Source organism: Lagenorhynchus albirostris, chromosome 3 (assembly GCF_949774975.1).
Source record: "Lagenorhynchus albirostris chromosome 3, mLagAlb1.1, whole genome shotgun sequence".
NCBI lineage: Eukaryota > Metazoa > Chordata > Mammalia > Artiodactyla > Delphinidae > Lagenorhynchus > Lagenorhynchus albirostris.
Genome location: NC_083097.1, coordinates 122,990,950 through 123,004,007, shown reverse-complemented (window position 1 = coordinate 123,004,007; position 13,058 = coordinate 122,990,950). Strand labels below are relative to the sequence as shown.

At 40.6% G+C, this 13,058-nt stretch overlaps 1 protein-coding gene across 8 annotated transcripts in view; it reads left to right on the top strand.

The window, feature by feature from the left end:
* PPP2R2B (protein phosphatase 2 regulatory subunit Bbeta) overlaps positions 1–13,058 on the top strand; it is a 677,687-nt gene that overhangs the window by 406,583 nt on the left and 258,046 nt on the right. The window lies entirely within an intron of this gene.

The window sequence follows — 13,058 nt, the reverse complement described above, 5'->3', positions numbered from 1 at the left end:
AGACAATATGGGCTTCTATACTGGAATCCCTTTCAGTGTAATCCCTAAACAGTCCCACCTGATTTGGAGGAGGTAGCGTGAAGACATCTGCTGGCTTGTTTTTATTTATTTCTTGAAACAGTACAGGGAGACTCTTTAGCTTGAGAGCCTCCACATTTGGCTGTATTTTGGGGGCCCTGGAAAATAAAATTTAGTGCAAAAGAACAATATATTTTTATTTAAGAAAAAAGAATCATCAGAGATTTTCCCTTGAGGTGGAATTTGTAACAGGGGCAGGTAAGAACTCTGGGGCGGAGCAAAGAGATTCAGAAGAGAAGAGCTCCTTTTGAGAGAAGGAATGGGGAAAGAAGAGTTTCCAAATAAATATTTAGTATAGGGAAATGAAATGAAAAGATGGTTAATGACTTAGTGGGAGAAGAAAAGAAAGAGCAGATGTGTGTATTTATATGTACGTATGTTCGTTTATACATGTTCTCCATCAGTCTATGGATAAGGCTGTGTCAGGCATTGGTGTCCCAAAGGAATTATGCAACTTTAGCTTTATACTTTTCTGTAGACTCCATACAGGTTATATTTCTTAATGTGCTTTTTAAAATAAGATAATAGGAGAGCAGGGTTTGTTTTTAAATAATACCTTGCGGTGCTTGTGATGTGGAGTTCAGCTCTTTCCTTGCTACAGAAAAATTTACATTTTTCTGTCTGACTTATTTTAATAATGGGTTTATGTCTGTTATCATTTCAATGTACTTTTCTTTCATTCCTGTCATCCAAGTCACATTTTCAATGCATTCTAATATGGTATTGATTGGAGGGCTGAGTTTTATTTGGTTTGTCCTCAGTGACAGTACTTTAATGAGATAAGACTAGCTGGACTTTGAATGGATTTCCGTGAAGCTTCCAAATTTATGCCCTCTATACCTCCTCCAAGAGAGAGGGAGAGGGAAGGACTAAAGTATTTGGTCATGTTTTGCGGGTCTGCATCATGTCGGACTCAAAATTTCCGTAAGTACTAAAGCTGCAAGTGAGAAAGAGACAGTTCAGAGTGAGAATTTTCAGTGCTTGCTTGGAGGAAGAATAGCAAGGATGAATATTGGCTTTTCATCGTGTCTCACCAAGTCCAAATATCTCTGAAAAATACCTTCAAAGTTAAAAGACGGTGCCCTTGGACTTCCCTGGTGGTCCAGTGGTTAAGACTCTGCGCTTCCAGTGCAGGGAGCCCGGGTTTGATTCCTGGTCAGGGAACTAAGATCCCACATGCCGTGGGGCATGGCCAAAAAAAAAAAAAAAAAAAAAGATGGTGTCCTTTTCAAAATGCTCAGGGGTTGGTGACTGTAAGCACATGCATAGTTTGTGAATAAGCATGAGGTATGAAATGAATGAGTGTGTGTGTGTGTATTAACATCAGTGCCATTCGAGGCATTATTTTCAGAAGTTAAGGTACTTTCTTCAGAAATGGACTCCATTAGAATTTGGTTAAGATTGCCTTGAGTTTTCAACGAGAGGTGAAGATTATGTGATAGCAGTATAAGGCATGAAGTCATGTGTTGCAATCTCTGATTGCCCAAATTGTGCTCCAAGGAGAAATAATACTTTAATATGTAGCAGCAGATTGGTATGAAAGGAGTCTGCCATTCATTCTTTTATTTACTAAGTATTTATTGAGCACTTACTATGTGCTGTGCTTTGTACCGGGGATGTGAGAGTATAGTATACATACCTGGACTCTTCTGTTAAGGAACTCATGCCCTAGTGGGGGACACAGACAGGACAACAGGCAGTTATTATGTAGTCTGAGAAGTTCTGTGATGGGGGAAGGACAAGGGACTGTAAGATGATGGGGGAGGGCTCAGAGGAGGGCTCATGAAGAAGGAGATGGCTAAGCTGAGACCTGATGGTTGAGGAGGAGTAAGGTGAAGGGAAGAGGGATGAAGTGCTCCAGGTAGGGCGGATGGTATGGTCAGAAGATAACGGGTTAGTCCTACCTGACTTAGTTAGTAGTTGCTTGAGTTCAGAAAAAAAGCCCATCTTGGAGATTTAGTTTCCTTATCTTCCTGCGGGGGAAGATAGATGGTGATATCGGTAGTTGCAAAGATGGTGGTCCTGACAGGTGGTGGGGATTGGGGTGGGGGCAGAGAAAAAGGTAAACAGTAGCAGTTCACATTTCCTGAGCACTTATTAGATGCCATGTTTAAGTATATTAAACATTTTCCATGCATTAATTACCTATCAGAGTTTTACAATCTCTGTATGAGGTAGGCACCCTTATCTCTGTTTTACAGATGAGAAAAGTGAAGTTCAGAAAGGCTACATGACTCGCTCAAGGTCACCCTGCTAGTAAGTGGAAAAGCCAGGATTTAAAAACAGAAGTTGACTCTAGAGCCCACATTTTCTATCATTACTATGCTGTTCATAATCTAACTTTTTCACAGGGCTGATGGAGAGATGAGTGGGGCAATTCATTTGAAAGAGCTTTTTAAACTGCATGGAGTGCTCGCTTTGGCAGCACATATACTAAACTGCATGGAACTCTGGGCTGTCACTGTACGTGTTGAGCTGAGGCATGAGTCCTGTTCTCGGCAGCTAACCTAGAATAAAAAGGAAAACTGCTTTCAGCCATGTATGGGCTGCTGTTTCTGGCCTTGTTAGCAACCCCTCTAATTCCATGGCCTCAGCACATTAGTAGTCAAAAGTGGCTTTCCCTGGGGGACATGTTTTGAAGCAACAGAACATTAGATGAGATGGACCATGGATTTGCTCCCAAAAGACAATTGTTATATTAGAAAGTCCTCAAACAGGACTTCCCTGGTGGTGCAGTGGTTAAGAATCCACCTGCTAATGCAGGGGACATGGGCTCGAGCCCTGGTGCGGGAAGATCCCACACGCTGCGGAGCAACTAAGCCCGTGTGCCACAACTACTGAAGCCCGCGTGCTGCAACTACTGAAGCCCGTGCGCCTAGAGCCTGTGCTCCGCAACGAGAGAAGCCACAGCAATGAGGAGCCCACGTACTGCAATGAAGAGTAGCCCCCGCTTTCTGCAACTAGAGAAAGCCCGCGCGCAGCAACGAAGACCCAACGCAGCCGAAAATAAATAAATAAATAAATAAGTAAACAAATAAATAAATAAATTTTAAAAATAGAGAGAGAATGTGTTTGGGAGTGTTCCTCCCTCTGCTTAAAAAAAAAAAAAAATCCTCAAACATTTGAGATCATTAATCTCTGTTAATCACTCCATGCCCACGCTGATTGTTCGGCACAAAATGAAATGGAAGCTTGGCAACTATCCAGTTCTTTTCAAGATCGTGGCTTCTAATACGGATAATTCAAAGCCCCAAATGGACTCTAAAAAATTCTGGAGTACCTGGTTGACATAAATATATATACATGTGTATATGTGTGTGTGTGTATTTTCTCTGCCTTGCCTCCACTTTTTTGCCAAATAGACTCTCTTCCTGTCACCTCGATGTTTTTGACAGTTTCCCCAACATGCTCCTTGCATTTGTCTGCACTCTAATCAGCCGTTGTGTTGTGAACTTTGGGCTGTCTGCTAGTGTCACACAAGCAGGTCCGTGTTGCTGGCCAATGCGTTAGCCTCCATTGGGAGTAATTGAGAATGTTCAGAGAGAGGCAGTTGCAAACTCTTCCGGCACAGAGAGCACATCTCCACTCCAAAGGGAGTGGCTGGTTGTAATCTAGTGTAGGGAGATCCGCAGTGAACTAAAATAATGAATTCTTCTGCAACATAGTTCAATTCCAGAGGCTAATTGTTAGTTTGTTTAAGTCCCACTTGAGGCCCTGATAAGGGGGTTTTCCCTTTGGAAGCTTGATTGAGCTAATGTGAAAGGCAAGACTGTGTAATTCAGATATACTAGTGCAATGCAAACAGTTTCATGTATTAATGGTCACTAATGACTTGTAATCAAGCTATGATTTGTTAGGTTGAAAACAAAGACGCAATTAGTTTATTTGTTCAGGGGTGTAAATGGAAGAATTTATCCATCTGCTGATTGTTCTTTTCCATTGGAGACGGTCGGCTGGAGCATTAGACTTGAGCTGTGGGACCTCGGGGCTGCCACTGTCTGTTCCTGAGATTCTCCCAGCTTCCTGACCGACACCTCTTAAGTCTACCACCTTCATCAAAAGGGGACGAAGAGGATAACTGTTCTGGTGCCCTTTCTCTGTGGCCTTTCCTCTTGCAAATCAAGCCCCTTCAGTACTATTTTTTCTCTTTTTGTTCCACTCTGGTCCCAGACTTCAACTAGTTGATTTTCTCAAAGTATGACCATTCATTCAGCAAACATGTAACACGTAATTATTGAGGGCCAGTTATGCTCCAAACACCATCTTAGGCCTTAAGTTGTGTAATGGTTTTCAAGAGTCTTGACTCAATCTTTGCAAGGTTTACAGTCTTTCCATAGATGTCTTTAAAATTTTCTGCGACAGTAACTACTCCTTTCAGTGCTTATCACTAAAACCCAACGAAGACTCCTTGGCATGAAACAGATGCTCTGTTGAGATATGCATCTTTGAGAACAAGGCACTTTGATCCTTCAAGGTACACCAAAACTGGCACTAGAGATTTTGAGGAATTATAATGACTCCTTAGAAAAGATATACCTGATGTCTTCCCTAATCTTTTATTTAACCCGAGGAAGCAAATACATTTAAATCCTTATGGGAGGGACTTCCCTGGTGGCACAGTGATTAGGAATCCACCTGCCAACGCAAGGGACATGGGTTTGAGCCCTGGTCTGGGAAGATCCCGCATGCCGCGGAGCAACTAAGCCCGTGCGCCAAAACTACTGAGCCTGCGATCTAGAGCCCGTGAGCCACAACTGCTGAGCCTGCGTGCCACAACTAGTGAAGCCCGTGCACCTACAGCCCATGCTCCGCAACAAGAGAAGCCACTGCAATGAGAAGCCCGTGCACCACAACGAAGAGTACCCCCCGTTCACCACAACTAGAGAAAGCCTGCGTGTAGCAGCAAAGCCCAGCACAGCCAAAAATAAATAAATAAATTTTAAAAATAATAATAAATCCTTATGCGAGACCATGACATTAAAACATAAAATCCTTTCATCCTTCATCAAGTGGAAACACTGTGATCCACTTGATACCACAGAGCAATAATATTACAGGTTATCCCGGTGAGACATTAGATTACTTGAGATCGTGTTGAGACAATGGGAATGATCGCACTCCCATAGCACATGACTTCTTTCCTCATCAGAACTAATCCCACACTCACCTGAAATTCACTAATCTGAAAGGACTATCAGTCTGTGTTGACTGTCTCCTCCCCGGAAGGTGAGAACCTTGTGTCTGTTGCTCAGCATTTATCCCAGGGTCTAAAACAGTGCCTGACATATAATAAATATGCTCAGTAAATATTTGTTGAATAAAATTTAGGCGCAATGATGAGAGCTTGAAAGCTAATAGTGTCATTTGGGATTTTGTGAAAAACAGAATTACTTGATGACAATGATCTTAAGAATTAGGACTGGTAAACAACTGGTACCATAGCTGACCTCATCTGCGTAGGATTGTTTTTCACGTCCCCTTTATGTTCACTTCCACATAATATCCATTTCAATGCATTAATGACCCGTACGATAAAAGGGACTTCCTATACCTTTGGAAACTACTGGAACCTACCAGTGATATTTCTTATACTCATCACAAGGGTAACTGATCAAATTTCTAGTGTGAACTGTCGTATTCTTCAGAAGTCAGTGAGGAGCGTTGACGTTCAGGGATGCTTTGGCAATAGTGTAGGTGGGTGGTGTGGTCACTTTTCATTCATTTATTTAATAGATATTTAGGGGACACTTATTGTGTGCCAGGCGTGGGGTTAGATACCAGGAATATGGAGTAACAAGGCCATCTGGGGAAATACATTAACCAAAGAATAACAAAGGTACATATACAGTTGTGACTGTGACAGGCTCTGCAGAGGAAGAATTTGTGGTGCTATGAGAGTGACCTGGACAGGGGACACACCCCTGGTGAAGAGGGCATTGGGCTAGATCCTGAAACGGTAGTAGGAGTTAGCTGTGTTGCAGAGGAGATGCAAAAATATATGTATAGTAGTAGCAGTAAGGAGAGTGTGTGTCCAGAGAAGTGAAAGGTGACCCGTGTGGCTTGAGTTCCCACAAGGTAAGCATTAGACAGAAGCCGGATCTTGCAGAACCTTGAGGGCATATGAGGACTTTATTGCTTTTTATCCTAGGAGTCAAAGGAAATGTTAAAATATTTAAACGTAGGGAAGATGGGGAGCAGTGGCCAAATTTGTTTTTTGAAAAGATCATTCTGGCTGCAGTGTAAAGGGCAGAATGGGAACGATCCAGGCTAGGTTGACAGAGACGAGTGATTTGGTCATATGAAACTGATACACAATCTACGTAATATATGCCCATGTGAGGCAGTCCCCATATAAAGCACGTACTCTTCCAAGACATTCAAGATGAGCTTCTCCATGGTATAATATAGACCTCTTCAAGTCTCCTCTGTGTCATTCACACACACCCAGACATAAATTAGCATCATTAATGCAGCAGAGTGTCACATTAGTGCCCAGTTCCCCATCCAGCTGATGTATGGCTTGAGCATCTTTCCCTTTGTACTTTCCCCTTCTCCTTCAAAGGCTGTTCTCAGGGCTTATTTTCCTTCCCAGAAGTGTGAGATTGGTTTTTCTGCTGTGCTGTTAGAGTCCTCCACCACTTAGGGTCTAATCCGCCGTGGCTTTGTTCCTGTTTGTCAGGAACCTCGAGCATATATTAAGACATTATACAGGGTGGAAGCTGTATTTTGACAGTGATTATGCCCGTTATCTGTTTTAATACATGTAAATTGCTGTGGAGAAACAATGCCACTTGAATCCTTTTCAGGGAAGCCTGAATCCTTTTTGCGTAGCTTAGATGTATTACTGTCATTTTCCCTTCACGAAGTTGAATAAACACACTTAAAGCAGACCTCGGTTAATGCACCCTCTTTTACTGTTGCCCTAATAAATTGTTGTGAGTTTAGTCTTTGAAATCCATATTTGGTGACATTTGTAAATTCATCTGTAGTCCCTTCCAGAGTTGGAATTGTTTGGTAAACCCAACATGTGTATTATATGTGGCAAGCACTGTACTTGGGGTACAGCGGTGAATAAGGAAGAATGTTACCTTTAAGAAGTTTACAGTCATTGCCCAGTGTTGGCGTGGGAATTTACAGATAAGCAAGGGCAGAAGGTTAGAGTGATCCACGTGGTAATGGATTAGAGTTGGAGACATCAGAGGGAACTCCTGTTTAAGTTTATATAGATACACATGATTGCATAGGGAAGTATTTATGTGCAGATACACGGAGTTGTATACCTACATAGATTTATTTCTGTGTCAGCTGAGAGCACCTAAAAGAAATGACACCCCAGGAGCAACAGGCCCAACTAGCACCCAGCTCCTGATTTCTAAAACCACTCTCCAATAAAATGACCCTGGAATCCTGGGAGAAATATCTGGTTTGGGGACTGGAGAAGAAAATATATGAGATGACGTCAGAGTCTCTTATAGTCCCAAAATGTAAGGAGGTGCTCAAAAAAGAAAAAAAAAAACCGACATTGATGAGAGTGTGTCCGAGTGACACAGGAGCTGACTGAAGGAGTTCCCAGTGGCTCAAGTGGAATAATTGGAATAAAAAAAACATAGTCATATTGAATTATATCCCAAAGTATAAAATAAATATCCATGAATCCATACTGATATGAAGAATTGAATAAATTAATAAATGGGAGAGAAGAGGAAAGTCTCCCTTGTGGAATGCCAAATAAATTATATAGAAGACCCAGCCTCACGGAACATAGCAAGTAGGCATAATTCCCCATTCCTTAAGTGTGGGCTGCACATAAAGACTTCTTTCTACAGAGTAAAGATGAGGAAGACAGGGGGGCAGGGACAGGAAGCATAACTTTACAGAGGAGAAACCTGACAGACATTACTTCAGCTAGTGATCAAGGTCCACATGAACAGTCATAATTCATGTTGATAGTAGGCATCCTTGATAGGATGTGATGACTATGACACTTTGTCACTTTCTCTGTGATCTTTGATCAGGAGAAAAACATCAGACAAATGGCAAGGAAAGTCTGAGAAACTGCTGCAAGAAGAGGAGCCTAAGGAAACGTGACAAGTGTAACATAGTATCCTAGAAGGGATCCTAGAGCAGAAAAAGGACATTAGGTAAAAACTGAGGAAATACAAATTAAACTATGGGCTTTAGTTAATAGCAATATATTAATACTGGCTCATTAATTATAACAAATGTCCTACACTAACAGAAGACATTCATAATAGGGAAAACTCTGCAAGAGGTATATGGGAATTCTCTTTGCTATGTGTTTAATTTTTCTGTAAATCTAAAACTGTTTTTAAAATTTAAAGAATAAGGAGCTTATAGTCTAGTGAGGGAATCCAGTAAGCTAGTAGGCAGTCGTAATACAGTATAATGAAGGAGGATGTATAGAGTGATTGGGAGAAACAGTAGGGCATCTAACTGGTCCTTCAAATCCTGACATGACCACTTTGGACAGTTTACTTGACCCTCTGATCTTCTGTTTCCTCATCTCTAAAATGGTGATAAAACCTGCCATGAATCAATATAGACTGTGAGGTCAAACTACAGGAGCTCAAACCCCCAGCTACAGAGCTAGGTGGTTTACTAAATCTATCTGGACTTTAGTTCCTCATCAGTAAGTAGAATAATAATAGTACCTACCTCAGAGAGTTGTCCTGAGGTCTGGGGTAATACCTGTGAAATGCTTAGAACAAGTCTCGGCACACCGCGCTAGATAAATGTAAGCTTCTACTGCTGCTGTCAGCTCACAGATTTATGGTGAAGACTCAGTGGGGTGATCATGGAGAGTATCTAGCACGTGCCTGCCATGTCATAAACCCTGTGGTGGTGGTGTGATGGTAGTGGCAGTGGCAAGAAAGAGGTGCTGGAGGCCAGGAGAATGCCCTTCCCTTGAATCCTACACACCAGACGCAGTGGTCTTCTCTAACCCTACACTAAGGACAGGATAGGAGTTGATGAGGTAAAAGGAGGGTGATGGGTGTGGACTCTAGCAGAAGGAACAAATGTCCAAAAGCCAAAGGAAGTGTGGCACCATTACAGAACTTTATAGAGTTGAGAGTGGCTGGAGTGTGGAGTCTAAGGAGGGAGAAAGAGAAGTAGGTAGGGCCAGCATTATGTCAGGAATTGAAGACTGGATTCAGGATTTGGACTTTAGCCTAGGGTCACCATAAAATACTGGCTATTGTTTGAAAAAAAATCGGTTGGAAGTGGAAGATCATTTAGGAAGCTATTTCATTTGTACAGGTGGAGAGATCATGGTAGGGAACCTGGAAGTCGAGTTAAAGAATTTGAAGTCTAACAATAGAGCAAATACTGACTGTACAATTTTGTGAAAATCTTTTTCTGCCTATGAGTCAGACATGTTATAGTATGTGATGCCTGGACAATTTCCTAGTATCTGCATAAGATTTAAAAAGTGTAGGATAATGTTAAGAAGTTTAGGTAGTGACTTTGAAACATCTACATACTTTCCACCCCTAATATGTACCATCATAGATAATTTTTTAAAAACCATAAACATAACAATCAGCTTAGCTCTGAAATGCTCTAGACCAGCATCATCCAATAGAAATGTAATACAAACCATGTGTGTAACGTTAATTTTCTATAGCCACATTTAAACAATAAAGAAAACAGGTGAAATTAATTTTAATAATACATTTCACCAATATATTGAAAAATTGTCATTTCAACATGTAATCAGGATAAACATTATGAATTAGATATTTTATATTCTTTTTCTTGTCTTCAAAGCCTGGTGTGTATTTTATACTTACGGCACACGCCATTCACACTAGCCTCATTTCATGTGTGCAGTAGCTACGTGTGGCTAGTGACTGACTGTATGGGACAGCTCAGGTCTAGAGCTTTCAAACTCCTAGTCAGAAAATCTTTTTAGCTTTACACTTGCTGGTGAAATCTTTTTCAAACACGTTAGTCAACATTTCTGCCTTAATATCTGCACATGGGAAACTGACTTGCACATACTCAAATTGCCTGTTTCTTTCACTCAATTAATAGTTAGTGAATGCCCACTATATGGTAGTGGAACACCTACTATATGAGCGTTGGTCCTGGTTTACACACTGGAGTTCTAATTGTGAGCTGACCCTACAAGTTGCCTATCCTTCCTGGAGGTTAGAAGGTCATGGAGGAGAAAGGCAAATACAAAACAAAATCTAGTAAATGAGGTAATCATAAATTATGCTGTGATGAAAACAAATGAGAGACTTTTGCTTTTATTTCTTTTGCCTTAAGAGACAGATCCAAAGAAATATTGCTATGATTTATGTCAAAGAGTGTTCTGCCTATGTTCTCTCCTAAAATTTTTATGGTTTCAGGTCTTACATTTAGCTCTTTAATCTATTTTGAGTTTATTTTTGTATATAGTGTGAGAAAATGTTCTATTCTCATTTGTTTACATGTGGTTGTCCAGTTTTCCCAGCACCACTTATTAAAGAGACTCTCTTTTCTCCATTGTATATTCTTGCTTCCTTTGTCATAGATTAATTGACCATAGGTACCTGTGTTTATTTCTGGGCTCTATATTCTGTTGCATTGAACTATGTATCTGTTTTTGTGCCAGTACCATGCTTTTTTGGTTACTGTAGCTTTGTAGTACAGTCTGAAGTCAGGAACCATGATACCTCCAGATTTGCTCTTTTTTTTCCCCCTCAATATTGCTTTGGGAATTCAGGGTCTTTTGTGGGTCCATGTGAATTTTAGGATTATTTGCTCTAACTCTGTGAAAAATGTTTTGAATATTTTGATAGGGATTGCCACTGTGGAAAACAGTATTGAGGTTTCTCAAAAAAACTAAAAATAGAACTACTGTACGACCCAGCAAATCCCACTCCTGGAGTTTCTGAAGAGAATGAAAATAATGATTCAAAAAGATACATGTACCACAGTAAGCAATAGATGAATGTCCATCAACAGATGAATGGATAAAGAAGATGTGGGGTGTGTGGGGTGGGGGTGGGGGGTATATAGATGTGTGTGTGTGTGTGTGTGTATATATATATGTATACACACACAATGGAATATTACTCAACCATAAAAAAGAATGAAATTCTGTCATTTGCAACGATGTGGATAGACCAGAGAGTATTATGCTTAGTGAAATAAGTCAGACAGAGAGAGACAAATGCTCTGTTATCACTTACATGTGGAATCTAAAAAATCAAATGTATATAACAAAACAGAAACAGACTTATAGATATGGAGAACAGACTAATGGTTACCAGTGGGGAGAAGAAAGCGGGGAGGAGCAAGATAGTGGTCTGGGATTAAGAAGTACAAACTACTATGTATAAAATAAATAAGCAACAAGGATATGTTGTACACCACAGAGAAATATAGACATTATTTTGTAATAATTTTAAATGGAGTATAATCTATAAAAATATTGAATCTCTGTTGTACACGTGGAACTAATTCTGTAAATCAACTTTACTTCAGAAGAAAGAAAGAGAAAGAAAGAAAGAAAGAAGAAAACAAAAAAAAAGAAAAGAAAAGAAAAGAGAAAAGAAAAAGAAAAACAACAATGGGAGACTGAGATACTGGATAACCATGGTGGGACAGCTTTAGATAACCTCAGTTGAGGTGACATAAGATGGAAAATAAAGGGTGAAACTGAGTCAGCCCTACAAAAATTTGGAGAAAGAGTAGATCAATTAGAGGAAATAGCATGTGCAAGAGCCCTGAGGCTCTTGACAGAATGAAAAGAAAATGATGATGGCTGAAGGTTGGTGAGGGGAGGAGAGAGTGGCATGAGATGAGTCTGTAAAGGTGGGCAGAGGCCAGGTCTCCTGGGACTTTGTAAGTCATAGTAAGGAGCTGCAGTTTTGTTCTAAGTGCTCTGAAATCGAAAGGATTTTAGGGGAAGAGATTTGTTCATTATAAAGATTTCCCTAACCTCAGATCACTACATAGATGAAACGTAAAAATTCAGTCAAGTGAAAGGTGGAAGAAAGTTTGTTCTGCACACCTCACAGTGTTATTAAAGAGAGAAAGATGGAATAAGGTATGTGAAAGTTCTGTGAAGAGTATAATGATTCATAGATGCAAGTGATGAAAAGAAAGAAGTGTAAGTGCTAAACCCAGTTGTTTTTGTTGGGCTCTTTTCATAGTGGAATTGCTTTTGAGCTCTTCTTTGTAATGGAATTGTGTTTTTCAGTGTCCAGGGTGCTTTGTGAATGGCATCTCAATTTTCTTCTCCAAAAATTAAGTTGCACAGAGTGGAGCTAGGCAGGCAGGTCTTCCACCCTGACTGTGGCTTCTGGATTTCCAGATATGTGGTTGGCTGTTTCTGAAATGAATGCTCCTAGGTGCATGGTGACATCTTGGGGGTCCTGCCAACAGCTTGTTAGTGTGTATGAAGGAGGAGCAAGGATCCAAGGAGGCCAGGGAAGAAGATGGCCTTTTATTTATCTGCCATTTTGGAATATTTTAATACATATTTTGAAATCATTATCTCATGGTCATGATAATTCTGTAAACTAGATGAAGCGAGCAGACACCTCCAAATCATAGAAGAATGCCGAGGCTTTGAGAAATTGAGTCACGTGGTTACTTGTGGGCAAAATGGACAATGAGAGTATATCTTCTAACTTGCGCTTTTTTCTCTCTTGTGACAGAACACCAGTGACTTATCTGATCCTACAGTCCATTACGAAGCGCCCCTTTTAGGAACGTATCAAATAGAGTCTGAGTTCATTGGGACCACATTTCCTTTGAGACTGTTTAAAACCTAATCTCCTGTATTCCAGTGCTGCTGAGGGCAGGGAGACAGTTTCATAATCTGTCTTATGATAAAGCAGCTTGACTGCAAGCCCCAAAGTAACTGGGTTTATGTACTTCTCCAGGTATACTGTTCGGTACACTACCAAGTGTCATTAAATAGCTAATAAGAATGATGGAATTGTTAGACCTTCGCGGTCTCC